Source organism: Oryzias latipes, chromosome 10 (genome assembly GCF_053564925.1).
Source record: "Oryzias latipes strain Hd-rR chromosome 10, Olatipes_Hd-rR_3.1".
Lineage (NCBI taxonomy): Eukaryota > Metazoa > Chordata > Actinopteri > Beloniformes > Adrianichthyidae > Oryzias > Oryzias latipes.
In genome coordinates this window covers 7,554,533-7,574,546 of record NC_136246.1, presented here as the reverse complement: position 1 = coordinate 7,574,546, position 20,014 = coordinate 7,554,533, and the positions used below count along the sequence as shown (strand labels likewise).

Sequence of the window (20,014 nt, the reverse complement as noted above, 5' to 3'; positions counted from 1 at the left end):
TGTTGTGCATCAGGAACTTTCTGTCTCCGTGGCAGAGATCCAGCTCTGCGGTTCTCTGAATGCTCTGATTGTGTGCACCTGCGAGGTCCGGCCTTCTCCCCCATCCCAGCCTCTTGATACCGGCTCAATGAAAATTCTGTGGATGTAACTGCAGCATTCGTGTTCTCGGAGTGTTCTGGTTCTGGCCTCTGCCACTGATTGGATCTGGGTTCAGATCACTGTGGCAGCAGTCTCAGCAAAGACGAGAAAACGTGCCTTAGTCAACCTGGAGATGCATGAATAATCCACAGCATCTCAGCAGACGTGTGCTGCATTTGTCTTGTATGATATAAACAGTGACTCTCTCCATTTTGCACTTTCATTTTTCACATTCTCCACTTTCGCAGCGAACCGCCCGTCGCCGGAAACAAAAGGGCGAGGTGGAACATGAACAATCCAATCAACATACCCATGTGGGCGTCATTCATCAGCGCTTCCACACACAAAGAAGTTGTGTTAACTCTATAAATGCGAACACAAAATGTAACGTTTGTAAGTCAGTGTAGAACGCCCCCATGTTTTCCACAGCCTAATTCAAAACCTTTGACGGCAAAAAGCAGAATATTACAGAAAAGCGCAGGAGCTCACTCACACAGACGGATGAAACGACGCGTTTGTGCCTGAAAACACACTGATCACTGCTCCCCCCGCGGCGGCGCCTTGACCATCTGCAGCTAGCAGGACCCCCCCACACAGGGTCTGCAGCCGTCGCTGCAGAGGCACGGGACGCAAAATAAAGAAAATCAGACCAGAATTTGGATTCAGTAAAGTGGAGAATTTCAGGGAAAAGTTTTTACTCCAAAATTGTGACAATTCTTTGCCCAACACACACATGTGCCTGCAGGATTTACCAGAACTCAGACTTTTACCTGCAGTTTCACGTATAGTTTTAGAATTCAGTTTAAACCTTCACGGTTGGTTTTTAAAGCTCTTCGTGGTTTTTACTGCAGTTTACTTAACTGACCTTTCAACTGTTCACAGCCATTCTTGTTTTTGTACATTCTGCCGACCATTTTTCGTTGATGTGCCCAGGTCACCACAGAAACACTGGGGGGCTTTTTCCATTGCCAGCCCTTCAGTTATGGAATAATATTCCTGCAGAACTGCTCATGACTTTAGACAATTAAACGGTATTAAACGTCAAAGACTTGGCTTCACAGAATGGTCTTTAAAACTCAGTAGCTTGTGGCATTTTGTCTTCTTTTACTTGTTTTATTGAATTCTTATCTGTCTTATGTATTGCATTCCTTTTTGTGATTTTATACTGTTGTTTTTTTACAGTTTTTCCATAATCTGCTTATTATTAAATGTAAACGTTAGCTCTCTTTTTATTGTAAAGCACTTTGTTTCCTTGATGGCATTAAGTGCTTTATAAATAAAGTTTCATTCAATTTTCTTGCAGCTTCTGTTTTTAAATTCTGCTGGTGTGTAAACCATTTTTTCTGTTCAAATGTGTGAATGACGACTCCCTGACTAATATTTTTTCCCAGCGTCCTCTTCTGTCAGCAGCGCCTGAACCTGGCACAAACACGGCTTTCCTCCCCTGACGTCTCCAACTTCTGTCTTTCAGATTGGTCGACCACAGCTGCCTAGAAATGTGTACATATTCATTTCTGATTACCATGAACCTTCTATGGATGACCGAGGGACGGTTGTGGGAGGAGAACAACACGGGTGCATTTGCACAGCTATCTGCAGCTTGGTGTTCATGTAGAGACACCTGTGTGAAAGTATGTGCCCCACACTTATACGAATGCACTCTGACCTTTGAGGATTTGGGTGGACGGCAAAGGATTCTATGCTCAGATCTCTGCACAGTTTTATAAATGGTGCTCCAGGACTTTAAAGATGGTTCATGTTTGTTGTTAAGCTTTGGGAGCAGACACTGCAGCAGCTAATAGAGATCTCCCATGTGACGCCGCCTTCAATCTGAGACAAACTGCACACTGCTGAGATGACTCTGTTATCCGTTACACTCATTATTGGTTGATGAGTTTGGCAAAAAGGGTTTACAGCACCAAACTGTTGTTTTCGTTAAAAATACAGCAGGGAAGAAGGAAAAGCCGAATGGCATTTCGGCAGACGATCTAGAGATCCTGATCAACATCAGAAGAACATTGGCATTTTCAGAAGCTGACTCAAACTGCAAGAAAGGCTTTGTTTAGGACCCTAAAATAAATCTTTGATTTTATTTTTCACAAATGTGTCCCTAAAGAGAGCCAGATCTAAAGCGCTCCAATACGGATAATAAAAGGCAAACAGTCGTATCTTTTGTAATAATATAGTCAGTATGAGTCAGGAATCTTGCTCCTTTGCTTTTCTTTACTAACTTAACTAGTAAACTAATTCCTGATAAAATAGTCGTAAAGTGAGTCTGTTTCATAAAAAACAAGGTTATTCATTCTATGAAGACACACTTCAATGAAAATGGTGCATGGTGGTAGCATGTTTTTGATAGAGGACCGATATATTAAAAAAAACGTACAATCTCAAATTTTGAGTATTTCTTTATTCAAATCATTGTGAATCAGGAGTAGACGGAACAATGCTGTTTGAAAAAGCTTGTTTCTCTGATGTCAAACCTACAAAAGCTCCCTGCTCCGCTCCATTCTGATCATCCACTTGCAGAAAAATAGTTCCATGTATGTCTTTGTTTTCCTCGTCTGAACTGGAATCTGGATCTGAACTGTACCTCAGTGGAAGAGAGTTTAAACAAATGGATGATGAGAAGTGCGGGCAGACTTACACTGCACCAACAGTCCCACCCACAACTTACAGGTAAATTATAACTCCTGCCGCTCTGCAGAAACTATGTCACAGAAAACAACACAAGTTTTCAAAAACACACAGTTAATTATAATTAAAAGACCACTGGGAACTTTTACAATCGGTCAAAAGACGATCAGAGAGGAACTTTAAACCACTGACTTGTACAAGATTTTTTTTCCTTATAAAATGTTAATACAGTAAAGATTTGCTTAAAAAAAGGAGACAAATCTCCTCAGAGATCTAAATCCTAAATGATTCTGTCACTTCCGTTGTGAGACACGTCCTTTCTAGGCACAAAAAGGGTTAAAAAAAAAGCACTTAATAGCAAAATAGTTTAAGGTTTAAATCTACTGTTAATCACGTAGTCTCTCCCACCCGTGTTTTTAACGATATAGTTAAGGTTCTTACAAGGTTTAGGGCATGTAATCAAATGTATTTGTTAGTTTATATATTTAAATAAGGTTCACCAGTAAAGCTCTTCATGTTTTGTGCCACAAAGTCACGGGTCACTTAGTACTTTGAGCTCCTTGCCTTTCCTGCAAACCCCATCCCTGGCCAACTGGATGCAGACGGAGGGCCCCCTCTGTCCAATCTGTCCTGGTGTGCAAAGCCCCGAGTCCTAAAGGATTTTACTCTAATACATGCTGATTGATGTATAAATCACTGCCAGCATGATAGCATCCAGAGCCAGGAATTACACATGTTTACAATAGCGATGACTCTGGAATGCTTGGAAGTAAAGGTCAATCTTTGAATTCAAAGGTTCAATTTCTAGTTTACGAAACAGCAGTTGTGCTGTGCCTTAAATGGCAACAAACTGAACTCAGTGCACACTCACACTTTCAACCTGTGCCATCAGCTGCTCACATAAGATCTGCAGGAACGAATCAGATGCATGCTGCACCTACACACATCCAAATCATAATCTGTACTCACTATGTTAAGGTTAAAAATGTAAAAAATATCCAATACAATCCTTCATTTATATATATATATAGAGAGAGAGAGAGAGAGAATCACTAGCTTTATTGCATTGAGTGTTTTTTGTTTTTTTGGGAAACAGTAAAAATCAAAAATCAAAGTTTAAACTAGAGGTAATAAATCGTATGTTAGGCAAAGAGCAGCCTATGACTGTTTAGGTTAATTGTGTTGTGTAACTTTAACAACAATCCAAAGGCCCAAACTGTAACAGCATTTTTCTTTTCTTTTTCTATTCTGGTAGCAGAATTTTTTAGCTTTGGATCAACGTGGTTTTCTCAGCGCATATTTTAATTTGTAAAGCTGCATGAAAGTTCTTGGGACTGGAACATTTTTTGTGACACTTGACGGATAAATCTTTTATTTTCTTTAAACCGAGACAGAGTGGGGCTGGATAATTAAGACACCTTGAGAGACCCGTGTAAACCATTTCCAGCAGCTAATACAACTCCAGGCATCAACAACATTATTAGAGAAGGTTGTAAGTGTTACATGTGGAAGGAACAGGCTTGATTATGTACTACTTTGTTGGAGAAAATGCCCTTTAATTTTCCATATAAACATGGTAAGGCCTATGCACATATAATGAGTATAAATGAATTAAAATATGTAACCGTATTTACAGACACATATTTTATTAGCTAGAATATATCTGATAAGATATTTTATTATGGCCATAATTCTATGGAAATCATAAAAAATATCTGATGCTTCCCAGATTTAAGAACATGACTGAAAAATTCTGGATGAAATATAATACAAATATAAAATATTGCCTATTTCGAGTCATAAAGTAAAAAGAAATTGAAATTAAAGGTGTTGCATAGCCCACTGGCACTACCTGCCCCTGCCCTCTCTGGCCCCCATTTCCATCTTTTTACCTGCCCTCCCTGGCTGAGCAGCTGCTTTGGGTCCTTCACCCTCCCTCTCTCCTCTGCCCCCTGGTCAGAGCTGAACGTGACAAACACACTTTTCTTCAAAATGGTGGCTTTTCTGTTAGTTTCATCTCCATAGCTACCCTTTGATGTTTTGCTCGCCTGTGGGTAGCGAGTACGTCTGTGCAATTTTGAAAAGAATCCATAAAAATACACTTTTGCATTTCCTTAGCAACTGAGGTTTTTTGCTAACCACGCCCACATTCCTAATATGTTTAAACTGCATTTTATGTTGTTGTTTTTTTCAGCTTGAGCCAGGGACTCGTGTATTAGATTTTCATAACATTCTGGTATAAAATGTGCGAGAACCATGGGGAACGCCATTCTTACGAGTTTTGTTCAAAATCGACAACTCATTCCAACAGGTTTTCCTCTGTAACCTGAGATCTGTAGGAGGAGGAGGAATTCGTATCAGGTACTAAATGTGTTTTTGTTTGTTTTTTGTTGAAAATCCAAGATGGCAGCCGCTCCCAAGGTCAAAGGTCATTGACACTTCAGTTGTAGTCGTAGATTTAACCTTGTGGTGTGTGGGAAATTTTGTGGATTGCTCAAACAAAAGTTTTCTTTTTCTCATTTTGTGGGAAAATGTGTAAATTGCCAAAATTCACCACAAAATGGCCGCCAAGCTGTAGGTTCTGTGGCCATCCATCCCATAATAACTGTCCAACTTCCTTTAGATTTAGTCGTGTGTTTTGGTTTCGTTTGTCGACGTTTTTTGGCGGTGTGATGTCTTCATTTGGGCGGGGGGGGCGGTCGCTCACATTTATTTTCAGTATTTTGGTGAGTATTTGCGCATGAGGTGGGGGTGAAATTTTTATTCAAAGGCGTAGTCAAACAGAAAAATTGCAAAAAGTATCCGGTCGCATCAGTCAGTGACTGACAGCCAAATATATTTGTGTCTGTGAAATCATTGGTTAAAATCCCTCCAAAAAACACAAAACAGATCCAACTGCTGTTTTAAACTTTAAACCTTTTAAAAAGGGGGTCATTCTGTCAGCTTCTAACATTCTTTTTGTGTTTTTTTACTGTCACATGGCACAAAAGCCTCTGAGTGAATCATGTGTGACCCTGCAAACAACGCAGGAGTGAGAGCCGGTGTTTCCGCTCCACAGAAGTTACCAAATCTTCAAAGAACTTAGCTCTGAAACTGAGCAGAGAGCAGGAGAGCAGCCACAGCAGGAGGAAGATTATGCGCCTCCATCAGAACCCCCATCACCTCACTGGAGGACTCGGGAATGTTTAGAGCTTCCACTCGACAATAAAGCCTTTAGTAACACACTATGCAGGCTGGGAAAAGAAAAGATTGGGAGCGGAAGAGATAAGGAGCATTTTTATCTCTTCGCTTTGCTCCTCAGCCCAGGAGCATGACGGAGGCTTTTATGAGTCTCGCGCCCAACTTCTAGTTTTACCAGATTTTGCAAATGTAACCGGAAAGCATGTCACGCATTAAAAAGGAAGCTCTGTCGCCGATCTTTCTTCCAGCTCCTTGTCACTTTATATCATCAGGAGGAGGTGAAAGCAGTCTAGAGGAGGTCAACGCAGACGCGAGCTTGGCATGGTCATGTGGCGTTAGTCATCCTATTGCTGCCAACCGGCAATAAAAAAAAACAAAATTTATTGGTTCATATTCACAGCATCAAGAAACCAGCAAAAAAAAAAGAATAGTTATATGAGAATCATGATTTTATTATAGCCCCCCATCAATATAGATTAAAAACAAATGATCTGGTGCTTTTCTGATCTAGGAATAAAACTAAAGAAGTGAAAAATGAAATGCATCCTCATTGCTCCAATGCAAATGATTAAATGAACTCATTGACTTGATAAACTGATGAACAGCCATGTGTGTTAGTTTCTCCACAAACAGCAGATGTTCATGCAGTTTGCTCATATGGAATATTTGAGGACTTGTTTATGATATTGGTAATGGAAATACTCAGTGGTGTTCTGACCAAAGCCACAGCTTGACTTTAGTCTGGAAAACAGGACTAACAGTGTTTTTTTATTTATTTAATATACAGTTGTTTAAACAATGTCCATTTATGTTTATGCAGTCACTCCAATCATCTTTTGATCTATTGAAAATTAACGTAAAAAACCTGTGTGGTTTTCTAGAACATAGTTTCTGCAGAGCAGCAGGAGTTCATTAAACATTTACTTCTGAGTAGTGGGCTGGACTGTTGGAGCGCAGCAACCCCACCCTCCCGTCCCATCCCCCATGTGTTTACATGCTTTCCCACTAGCTTACAGCCCCTCGCACCCCCAAGTTAACTTTATCTGTGCAACAAAAATTAAGCTATCCATCAGGGTTTAGATCCAGATTCCAGCTCAGACGAGGAAAACAAAGACGTACATGGATCTATGTGACAGTGGATGTATCAGAATGAAGAGGAGCATTTTTTATGTCTCAAATGAGCTCTTTTTTTGGTCTGCTCCTGATTCCCAACAACTTGAATAGCAAAATACTCAGAAATACAATTCTAAACCTATTTTTTATTTGTCCTCCATCATGAGAAAAATGCCACAAGAACGTTGAAAACACCAAAAACACCGCATTTTTGTTGGTCTTTTTATGTTTGAAGACAACATTTAGGTTACTGAAAGGTGAAATTCGACAAATATTAAAAGCTTCTTCTTGAACTCTTCTGGTTTTTGTGTTAAATAGTAATAGTCTGGAATTATACATAGAAGACTTGGTTGGACAGTTGGCATGCTACTTTTAAAGGAATTTACAATCTTCTTTCTCTTTCGGCTTTTCCCATCAGGGGTCGCCAGAGCGAATCATCCTTTTCCACCTCACTCTATCATGGACATCTTCTACCCTAACATTAGCCAACTTCATGTCCTCTGTTAAGACATCCATATATCTTCTCTTTGGCCGTCCTCTTGCCCTGCTGCCAGGCAGCTCCATCTCCAGCATCCTTCTACCAATATATCCACTATCCCTCCTCTGAACATGTCCAAACCATCTCAGTCTGGCTTCTCTGACTTTGTCGCTAACACAGGCAACATGAGCCGTCCCAAAAGAATTTACAATAACGTTTAAATTTCTAAAGTTCAATCAAATCTAAAGTTCTAAAGTTCAAAGAGTAGTTCAAATCTGCGTAGTTCGTTGACCAGGGAACATGTACAGGAGCATTAATAGAAGAAAAGTTGCTTTGTACCAGACTACAGGTCTAAGAGCTCATCTCCATCTGAAGTCCCCAAGACATAAAAATGCAACAATTAACAATTATCAGAAACAATACAATTCAATTACATAAAAGTAACAATATTTATATGAGAAAACACTGTAAAATCATTTAAAACGTATGTAAGGCTGACATGTCATGTTTACATAAAAAAGTTTTTTTCATTTCTATCCCAATTATTTTTACGTTTTTGCATAATTTCAAGTACGTTGGCAGTTTATTCCACTCAGTTATTCATTTAAAATAAAATGCTGATTGGCCCAGAGCAGTTCTTCTTGTAGGTACATGTATGTTGGACTGGCCGTTGTGTGGACCTTGTTGTTCTGCTCATTTGTTCTGAAGTTAAAAGAGCAAAACTATTGAGTGGTAGAGGAGCAATATTGTTTATGATCTTAAACAACAGCCATGAACTGCCTGGAGTGCGGAGCGGGTCTCCCTTGGGGGGTCCTGGCTCGTACCTGGGGTTGGGGCGGGGGGATACCCGGAACTCCTGGGTGGTGGTGGGGTGTTCGTCTGGGGCTGTGGGCGTCCCTCTCCGGGGGGGGCCTGCGTTGGGCTCTTCCGGCGCGGCGGGGGGGCTGCTTTCCTGGCTGGGTTGGGGCGGCGCTCTCTTTCCCTCCGCGCCTCCTTGCTCTCTGGCTCTGGGGGCCTCGCGGCGGTCCTGCTGGCCCTGGCCTGGGTGGCGGTCTTGGTCGCCCGGGGGGCGGTTGTTCCCTGCCTGTTCCCGTGTGGCGTTGGGGGAATTCCGGCTGCCGCTGCTGCTGCGGCGGGGGTCTGGGTGTGGGGGTGGCTGGGCGCTCCTCCTCCTTCTTTTCACATTCCACCATCCATTTTAAAGTCCAAAGTCAACTTTATTGTCAATTCTTCACATGTGCATCACATACAATGAATCGAAAATCCGTTTCTTACTCTCTCGTGTCTGTTCAGTAGAAGAAAAATAAAAACAAAGTATAAGTTTAGAATAAAATAAATAAGTAAAAAGAAAGAAAAAGATACAATTTACAATATACAACATAGGCAATTTGCCATAAAAGTGCGAGTGCACTTAAGGCAGCGTCTCAAGGCAGCGGGGGGGGGGGGTCGTTTGAGCACTGTTCATGGGGGGATATGGGTGGTGGGTAGGTGGAGAGGGGAGAGGGTGTTTAGCATCCTGATGGCCTGAAGCATGAAGTTGCAGTTTGGATCATGTTTTCAAAGCTGAACATTTGACGTTTGGTCCATGTTGGTGTGATTTTCTATCAAGAATCCTAAATGCTTGTTTATAGATTAATTCCAGAGGCTTCATAGTTGTCTTATTTGCTTGTGACCACCATGAAATACCAAATGTCGAATGAGACTTTATGATTGCGTTCATGTTGGATTTGGCTCCGTAAAGTGTTAATGAGTTGTATTTGGACCTAAAATTTTGACAGATTGTATTTTAGTGTATGATAGATATTTTTATATGTGGCTCTTGAAAGTTAATGTTGAATCTAATACTATGTCAAGGTATTACCGAAATCTAACTACTGAACATCCGTAATTAAATCTATGTCCAAATCAAGAATGCTTGTCAAATGATCCAAACCACTAAATCCTATGAAGATCATACACTGCATCAGTCATCAGATGATATAGGATTGTTTTGCAGCCTCGAGTCCTGGGGCTCTCACAGTCATTGAGTCAACCATGAACCTTAGTCTTGAGTCACAAACAAGTCATCTGCCTTTTCGTTCAAGCTCGTCACAAACTGATTCATGCAGCAGAACCCAGACAACAAGCCCACCAACAGATCTACGGCCATCGTACATTTTCTATTAATACTTCATCTTGTCTGCGGGGTTTGCAGAAGGCGATCACAGTGGTCACTGGGCAGGAAGCATGGTACACCGTGGGCAGATCGGTGGTGCATCAAAGTGACCAGTCCACGTTCACACACATTAAATACACAAACACTCAACCAGTTGTCTGAAAGCTTCTGCTTTATCTTTACAGCTTTGCACACAAAACACCTAATCCGACACAAAATGAATGAACCAATAATCCAGTCAATGTCAAATCCTGTAAAGACACCTAAAGGATATCAAGGGTACTGGCTCTATCTTGCAAAGAAGATGAGTCTGCTGGAATATGCTGTTTACATAAAATAGTGTTTTTTCACATCAGTTTTTCGTCACATAAATGAGAGTATAATATGTTAAATGTTTTGGTTCATTATCTCATTTTAAGATCGAGTAAAGACCAAATGACTTCCATTATGTGCTGCACTGAAATATGATGAGCCGCTGTACACATGACAGCAGTGCTGCAGACACTAACTCGCCATCTCAACTGATTACATCCGACTATGTTCCTCCATTCTGCTTTGTCCTGAAATCAAACATGGCTTTTTACAAAATCCCAATGATGTTTTTCATTTAACGACATGATCTGACTCACAAAGCTGAGACAAAACCTAAAGGCGCTTCATTCTCAAAAGTCTAATATTACATTCACACCAAGCTCCGAAACGCGTGTGCAAGTGACCGCTTTCAATGAAAAGTTCATGTAGACACAGGTAAATGCGCGTTTGGGGCTTCTGCGTTCAAAGATCTTTCATTCACGTTTAGCTACGCACGTTTTTAAGATTGTTTTGGGGCTCTGTGACAGTTAAACCAGTTAAACTTTGAAAAATCAGGAACTCGGATTGAATTTCCTTTTTCAAAACACAGAAGTAACAACCGTTTGAAAATTGATCATGAAGGGGAAATGAATAATTGCATTTTGCGCCCGGCAGGAATTCTATGACACCAAGTTTTTCATATTTCAGAATAGAGCTGAAGGGAAAAAAAGTCTGGAGTGGGATTTGCACCGTTTCAACATTTCGCACCAAGCCTCTTCCAACTGTGAGTACATTCACTAGTATCGGGTAGCAACAGTTCAGTGTGAACACCATATGCTAAAACCGTGTACAAGAATGTCCGTTTAGCGCATTCTTGAATGTGCATCACATGCCTGGTGTGTACGTAGCTTGAGGATCTTAAGGTGTGCAAATAATGTAAGTCTTCCACACAAATCCCTCTGCATAAGAACAGCCTGACAATGTGCTTCTTCTTTTTAATGCCGGTAAAGGTCAAAGATTAGCCATCTGTGCTTGACCCAGTGTCCTGCTGAAAGCCTTTGAGGTTTAGCAGAAGGTTGGACAGAGACTGAAGTGGTCCTCGAGAGTCCACGGTCCCCACAGAGTGCAAGGGTGTATCCATGAGCTGACATTTTACACTATTGTTGCAATGAAAAGACCACACTCCAGGATTCCCTAATCCACCTGTGAGGCATTAGAGGAGATGATGTGGAGATTTTAATGATCTAACCTTTTCTGGCCAAAAAGTGGCTGCAGGCAGTGAAGGAATTTCTGTTCGTGTCATCCAGTGTGTTGATTTTAAAGCAGCGGCTGAAGTCTGTTCCGTCGGTGCACACATTCAGATTTGTATAATTTGTATAATTTTTCAATTCCAACACACAAACTTGTGCAGCACTAATTATTGACCATGACTTTTACTGACAGTTATTCATATTATTACAGATTTGGAAAAGATTTAGAAACAGAAATACTTGGTTTAACAGCACTGAAGTTATACTACTGACATGTATTGTTGTGTGTCCTGTTGTGTGCCACTGAAGTGGTGCCTCTGCATCTCTGGATTTCCAGCTAGAACATACAAAGTTTGCACCAGTTTTCATTTTACAACAAAACCTTTTTTGACAACCAAGTCATTCTGGGAGGAAAACATAGGAGAACACATGGAGGGTTTCTGGAAAACAACACACATCTTACTGATTAAAAAAAGGTCTGCACAAGGCTCTGAAAAACAGAATTGGAGAAATGTTGCCCCCTCTGCTTTGGCCCTGTTGGAAATGCTAAATGACTAACATTCTGCGACTATGATACAATCTTCTTTTTGTGAAACAGATCCACGTATGGAAAAAGGCTGATACATTCAGGCACATGTTGCCAATTTCTGCTCTCACTATTGATGGTAAAATTCGCTGCTGAACACTTGACCATAAACGTGATGCTCCTGACGTGTGGGAGGAGCTACTGTCTAAAGTTTTTATCTTCATCACTACATGGAAGCATTGACTGGATGCCTCATTTACAATGGATGGAAGACACGGATGATGTTGACAGATCAGGTTTATTTATGTTGAAGAATTCCCAGTACAGTGAGGTTCACCATCTACTGCAGGAACTGCGTCTGAATGACGCCGCTTTTAGCATTACTTCCGTCTCTCTGTGACCCAGTCTGATGACCTACTGACCTAATGACTTACTGTGCCTCATTAGTTAGAGGAGGGAAAAACCAATGACCAAATATAAATTTAGGGGAAATTTTTGTTAATGTCTCGATGCAAAAAAGAAACATAGGATAAAGTTCAGGAGAACGATCAGACTCTCCTCCATGTTGGTTTTGGACTCCACCTGCTGATCACACCATCAATCATTCACAGCTGAGTTCCTGATTGGTTCATGTTACGTGAATTTTTCACCAAAGTTTAGCGTGTCGCCCGAAACCACCTCCGATTGTGTCTGGACATTGACTTAACATCGAAACTGGATGCTCCTGGCATACTAATAGTGTTTTGGGTGAGAACATTGTGTAACCCTTGTGCTATCCTAGGCACTTTAACATTGGGATTTGGGTCATCTAGACCCACTAGACAGTTCTCTGAACCTTTTTTCTTCAATGATTTGTGATCTTCACTGGTGTCCATGGATTACATGAAATCTTTCCACCTTTATCCACCTTTGTCATGGTAGGGAAAACACGTCAATGTAAGGGTGGGGTCATCTGGACCCCATAAGATTGCACAAGGGTCAAGAAGGCAGGGGATTTTTTTTTAAAGTAAACGTTTTAATCTTATGGACGTAAGAACTCATTGGAATCCAAGTAAAGGTGCAGGATGGGGGGTTGTTTTTCCTTACAAGTGCAGAGCTGAGAGTAGGTTGTATGTTGGTAGTGTCTATTTCATATGAAGACACTGCTGGAAGAAATACATTTGACTATTTTTTTCTTCTCAAACTGAGCCCACGTTGGCGTCAGCAGCTATGCGGCGCAGCACCTTTGGCCTCCTGTTCCACCTCACCTCTGACAACTGCTGAGGCTCCTTGTCAGCACACAGAAAACTTTTCAGAGGTTGTTAGACGTGCACTGCCCTGAGCTCCTTACATGCCAAGATCATCCTGCAAGGTCAGATCCACAGGAAGGTGGAGGCAGATCAGTCCTTTTGTCCCAGACTGAGGAACCTCCTTGTAACTGTAACACAAAAGCGCCACGCAGCCTCCTCCAGACACAGTTTTACAAACTCAGCAGAAAAAAAAAGCCACAGCATTTAGTGTCCTTACAAAACCTTTAGCCTTTTTTAGCTTCTTCGTTTGTGTCATTTTTGCTTGGATTATATTGTCAATAAGTAAAAAAGATCAAAATAAGCACTGAATAAATGTGAAGCTCCATTCCTGGCCTAGTTATTCAGTCCTACCCTCCTCCTTCTCCATACAGACAACAATGATGAGTAAGCATATTCCTGAAAAGCCCAGCTGTTCAAACATATTGCAATTCCTTTCATCGGAGATTCAAAGAGGCTTACAACAGATCAGCCTCATCCGGTCCTGGCTTGGTCTCCTGCTGACCAGCCCTCCTTTTAAAAGAAGGTTTTCTGCTTGTCTAAGCCAGCTGGTGGTAAATTCACCGCACAGATGTGTGGATAATGATAGACAGCATGGCCAAGTACACATCCTTTCAAGGGACGGCAATGCTGGAACGCTTTATGATCTGATACAGTTGTGTAACAGTTAAAGAGTATTGTATTTTAAGTAGCTTCTGAGTATAACTCAAGGCAGCCAGGAAATGCATAGTGAAGGAGAAAACATCATATATAAGTTGGACTGGGGTATTAGTTACACTTTTGGGAGAAGTTTCTTTAAAAATATATTTGAACAAGAACAGACATTTCATCCTGAAAGCAAATCATAATAATGGAATAGAAAACAATAATAGACTGAATATCTGCACGCTTTACTACTGTACCCGTATTTGGTTTCATGAAACATAGAAGAAATTTAGTAAATTAGAGCAGCATATGAACAATAATTCTGATCACCATAGCATAAAGAACATGCTAGCAAGTAAATGAAACCCCCTGTCTCACTTTAAATCACTAAATCCTCGACGACGCACGTTCAAGCGGCCACTTTTAATTAAAAGTAATAATAATAATGGATTGGATTATCTGCATTTTTCCAGACGCTCAAAGTTCTTCCAATGTGTCCATTATTCATTCATACTTGGTGATGGTAACCTACATGGCTGCCAGTTCACGCCTATTGCGACATTCATACACATTCACACACCAGTGGAACAACACTGGAGGCAGCGAGGGTGAAGTGTCTTTCCCAAGGACACAATGACAGTTGACTGGGTGGAGGGGGGATCGAACCACCAACCCTTCAATCATTGGCCGACCTGCTCAACCGCCGGAGCAACTGCCGCCCAAAAAGTCAATGTAAACATGCATATACTCGCGTTTTCGTTTTCACGTTCAAATCTCTTGTGTTAACGCGTTGCTACACAAGTTTTAAGTCTGTTTTCGGACCCTACATACAAAACGCGGTGAAAGTTAAACCGGGCGGAACTTTGACCAGTCAGAGACTCGGATTTGGTAGTGACAAATGGATGGCGTCCCTTTTAATTCACGGCAGTACCACCCGTTTGAAAATTGATCACGAAGGAGAAATGAATTGTGGTTTGTGTCCGGCTGGAATTACCTGACGCAAATATCGGAAAAAGGATCTGAAAGAAAAAAAACCTGGAGCAAGGTTTGGGAGATTTTGGTCGTTTGAACATTTCACACTAAACCTCCTTCAACTGAGATAACATCAGCAAGTATTGGGCAGCAACAGACCGGTATGAACACCGTAAGCTACAAGTGCATTCAAGAACCCTCGTTCAGCATGTTCTTCAACGCACATCACATCCCCGGTGTGAATGTAGCTTCAGACTGAGCGGTGCTTCCTCTACTTCTGCGTTGTTTTCAGTAGCAAATACTGATAGATACACACACCTGCAGTGACCTCTACGGAGCCCCTAAGGGGCCATTGGAAAAAAAACAATTGAAGTGGAAAAAAATTGTACTTCAATTGTTTGTTTGTTTTTTTGCTTCAATGTCCCTTTAGGGGCTCTGTAGATCTCTAGTGGTTCTTGCTAATTTTCTTTTTAAATCGCACACAAGTCGCACCCCTGGTCAAACTATGCCAAAAAACGCGACTTGTACACAGAAAAATACGTTAATAGGTCATTAGTAACGGGTCATAATTGAAGTTATTTTGTGTCCAATAAGATGATGTGTATTTACATGTGTATAGATTTGTCTGACAAAGTGTGATGCTATATAGTGTTTACATCTATTAAAAAATAGAATATTTTATTGCGTCCTTCATGAACATGATAAAGGCTACAGTTCTTATTTCGAAAGCGTTCCAATTATATCTGCCTTTTAACAAAAAGAAGCTAATTCTATTAATAAGCTTTTTGTGTGTTTTTTTACTTACATATTTATAGTTTCTTACATAACACAGTACCTTGAGTGAGAGGGAGCCTGTAATAAGATGTGAACCTTTATTTATTAAATGATAAACTGTGACTTTTTCTTTGCTGACAGCAAACCTAGCAGGTATACATGACTGAACATAATTTTTAATAATTAGAAGTAGATGTGTCAGATTTGGCTGCCCACCGGCATGCAAGCTCACTGGAACTGACAGTTTCTGTGAGTAATAAATTCAAACCCCAGCATTTCTGCCATCAAAGCTGTTTCCTCAGAATTCCGTGCCATCTGAACATGCTGTCGACGGCGGCGGATAATCACGAGGCAGGCGGAGGTTCCTTCTGTCTGCTCCGTCCATTCTGTGATTCAAAGGACCCATTATGTCTCTGAAAATGGTGGGCCTTGTCTTTGCTTCCTTTAATAACAAGGAAAGAAAGGCCGAAAATACAGCCAGGAGACGCACAGGCAGGAGCACTCACCTCAACACACGTGTTTATAGGACGCTCTCTCGCTAATATCCACAACTCATTCACAAATGAGCACGTGAACAAGAGCGCACACGGCTCCTAATCCAAAGGATTTGATCATTTCAGATGCAGAGAGTGCTAATTCAGAGTTAAAGCACATAGAAGACTAAGAGCCATCCTAGTGATGAATTTTAACCTCCAATTCAGAAGGAATGCATCTACCCTTCCATATCTAAGACTTAATAAAACATCAAAAAGGATGGAGCTGTGTGGGTCTGGACACACACACACACCAGCACCACATCCAGAAATCCCTTTTTATTCTGACGCACACAGATTCACTTTTTTTATTTATTTTTTTTATTTAATATTTAAAGGCTGAGTGTTGGTGAAGCAGATCACTGGTTTGCATCTCAGAGAGCTATAAGCGGTGCATCCAGTCAGAGCCAGGTACAAAGCAGATGTCATCAACTTCCCATTCAAAGCACCACTTCCCCCCAGTGGATGTTCAGAAAGGGGAGAGTCACTTTTCTTCCCACACATCCAAAGGCATTTACTGGTCAATGTTTAGCGTGCTACCTGAGTAGGTGACATGACGAGCATATGTCCACGCCAGAAACCACGCTGTGACAACTTAGACAGCCTATTTATTATTCACTTATTTTAAATATTTTAAGGGTCTGACAGGATGTTCATGCAATGAATATTTTAAACATTTCCTGACAAAGAAAGGTAGTCTTCTTGCACTTACTTGGAGTGATTAAAGCATCAATTGTTTCACTTCCTAAAGGAGAAAATGCCCTTTTATTCTCTTAGTACAGCATTCTGAAGAAGGGTTTCTGTTTTGATCTTGAAGGAAACTTGCCAAGGGACACTCTTGGGAAAGCAGCTTGATCTCAATCAAACAGGAAAACTGAATGTGAAATGACTGATGTGGAAATTAGAATAAACTCAAATGAACAGGGCAAATTTTAAATGTGCCAGTTTTCATAGGAAAGGGGTAAAGCATAGGTAATTACAAGATTATGGTTGCTTTTTTTTATTTTTTGTGCAAGGACCTGGGCAAACATCTGCCGCACTTGTGCCCCTTCAAGCAGCAGCCCTCTCTGGGTGGAGGGGGAAATTGCTCTGCAGACATATCTCTCAGCAAACATAAATGCACAAGTATTCAGATCTGCAAACAATGTTTTTCCTGCACAGGGGAGTAGCCCTCATGCTACCATCAAAAAAGGAATTATCATCCTGTATTTCCCAACTTTGCCCTTTGTGAAAAAAAGAACATGTTTATATCCTTTAGTGTGTTCACATTCACAGCATTTCTGCTCCCTAAACCGCCTGTTTCAAAGACAGGATGAGAAAAGGTTTTCTTACCTCAAATACTGTCCAAACCAGTAAAGCCTAGTAGTCCACAAGAAAAGCGGTCTGATGAGCTCAGTGCTGCTCCGTCAACACAAAATCACCCAAAAATCTTCTAGTCTAAGCCCAGAGAGGAGCGGATTCTCATCACAACTTACTTTTTTTCATGAACAGGGTGTCCTTGAACACATTTCTACATAATCCCTTTTTACTTTCCTGGTTCTTACGGTGATATTCCACCTTGGCTCGGTCCAAAAGGTGTCTTATTTTCTAGCAGCAGGTCTGTGTGGAGCGCAGACCGAGCGGACGCGCAAAAACCCGGCCGGGAGGGAGAGGCTCCTCGGATGCGCGCTAACGGGCTCCGGCGCAAGCCAATCCCGGCGCTCCTTGCGGCTCCGCTCCTGCCGTCGGGGGGGAATTCAGCATCTGCTGGAAAAGTGACCCCCCCACCTGACGACAACTTTCACACACCCCTGTCACAAGGAGGAAGCGTGACAGCGCGTCTGTAATTTTCCGGCAAATCCTTCCGCGTCGCGGGTTTTTCTCCTCCACTCCTGGTCAGATTGATGACATTTCCCCAGAATCCGTTCTCCGGGATGGATGCTGACGAAGTGGCGGAATGAAACGAGCTGTCTCTGCCTCCCTCCCTCCCTCACTTCCTCCCTCACACGTGCATCTATCCTGCTTGCGCTTCCCCACCCTTTCCTCTCCTCTCCTCCTCTCATGCGCTCCTCCAGCTCCGGCTCAGAACCATCACGGCCGCGCTGTTTGCAGCCATGGCAGACAGAGAGGTTCACCGCCCTGATTCCTCACACAAGCCAATCACGCCTGATGAATATGGAGCATTAAACCGATATGAAGGAGAGCAGCAACATGGAAAGGAGCCGCGCGCCAGGAGGCGATCGGATCTCCTCTCTTCAATCATCCTTAACCCGATTGCTGCTCATCTCGTTGGCTAGAATGACTGTTTTACATCTCTTGTCATAACTTTTCTTTTTGTGGAGAGTATTATTCAGCAGTTGATGCTGGCCAACTGACAAGAGTAACTGAAGAGGAGGATAAAAATAGCCAGCAATAGCAGAATGCTGCATAGAGACAGGCAGCAGCGCCCATACCTTCAGAAACATCATGTCAAGCATTTTACGCAACAAATCCTTTACAGATATCCAACTTTACAACCAGAATGGTCATGGCAGCTTTGGAGTTTGTTTTCTATTTTTGATTCTGTTTCCTTCAAATTCGATCATTTCATCTTCATGTGATCCACTCAACAATAATTTACAAGTTTTAAGAGAATGAATAAAGATCTAAGGAACAAACCATGTTATGTAAACCGGATGTTGAAACAACAGTTGGATCAAAAGTTTGGACTGAATGATTAAAACATTTTTCATCATGAGCAGTGGCGGACTTAACAGTTTGGGGGCCCCGGGCAAACAAGGGGCCCACTGTGGCAGTTGTATCCGTTTTCACATCAAATCACATGTAAATGTCAATTAAATGTATTCTATATACATTACTTTTGACAAGGACCACAGAATGGCGAGGACTCAGATGCAGAGTTCTTGGGAAAAACTTTTAATCTTGAGAACCTGAGATAGGCGTAGGTTTTGGTAAGCAACTACACATGATAATCAGGCACAGGACAGAGGGAGACACCGACCATAAATACATATGAGGAGGGACAGCACAGGTGGGAATGATCAGGGATGATTAGGTAGACAGCTGTGAGGAAAACAGACATGGACAGGAAAGGTGGAAGGAACTTTCAAAAGAAAACAGGAAGCGACACACGAGGACACAAATGTCAGACAGGAACTTGACGAAACATGACAGTACCCCCCTCCCTAAGGACCGACACCAGACGGTCCAGGAGCCCCGGACCTGAAGAAGTCCGTCAGGAGGGACCTGTCCTCGATGAAACGCTCCGGAATCCACTGGCGGTCCTCCGGACCGTAGCCCAGCCAGTCCACCAGGAACTGCCGACCACGACCCCGTTTCCTGACGGCCAGGATCTCCCTCACAGTGTACACCGGTCCACCCCCCACCATCCTGGGCGGCGGTGGGGGCTCTGAGGGAGGCACCAGAGGACTGTCCACCACCGGCTTCACCTTGCTGACATGGAACGTAGGATGAACCCGGAGGGACCGGGGCAGACGAAGACGAACCACAGCTGGGTTGATGACCTTGGCGACGGGAAACGGCCCCACAAACCGGGGAGCCAGTTTCCTACAAGGGACGTGTAGGTTGAGATCCCTGGTTGAGAGCCAAACCTTCTGTCCGGGTTGGTAGATGGGAGCGGGACACCTCCTGCGGTCCGCAGCCCTCTTGACCCGATCCTGTTGTCGAGCCAGGATCTGTCGAGCGGCTGCCCAGATGTGATGGCAGCGACAAACCAGGGCGTGAGCAGACGGGACGGCGACCTCAGTTTCCGCATCCGCGAACAGAGGAGGATCTTAGCCATGCACGCACTTGAAGGGCGAGAAGCCAGTGGCCGAGGTAGGTAGAGTGTTGTGGGCGAACTCCACCCACACCAGGAGTCTGCTCCATGTCGAGGGGTTCTGGGAGACCAAGCACCGGAGGCAGAACTCCTTCCAGAACCGGGACACGAACTGCGGTCCCCGATCCGACACCACATCCCTTGGGAACCGATGGTACCGCACGATTTGGTGCATGACGATCTCAGCCGTGGCCTTGGCCGATGACAATCTTGGCAGGG

General features: G+C 42.6%; 1 protein-coding gene across 3 annotated transcripts in view; it reads right to left on the bottom strand.

The window, feature by feature from the left end:
- lingo2 (leucine rich repeat and Ig domain containing 2) overlaps positions 1-18,387 on the bottom strand; it is a 308,235-nt gene extending 289,848 nt beyond the window's left edge. For 2 of the 3 annotated variants that reach the window (XR_013658499.1, XM_023959558.2), the window contains exon 1: positions 17,311-18,387. The gene's annotated coding sequence lies outside the window, so the exon portion shown is untranslated. The remainder of the gene's footprint in view (positions 1-17,310) is intronic. The other variant, XM_023959559.2, reaches the window with a different exon arrangement.
- Positions 18,388-20,014: the final 1,627 nt, after the last annotated feature.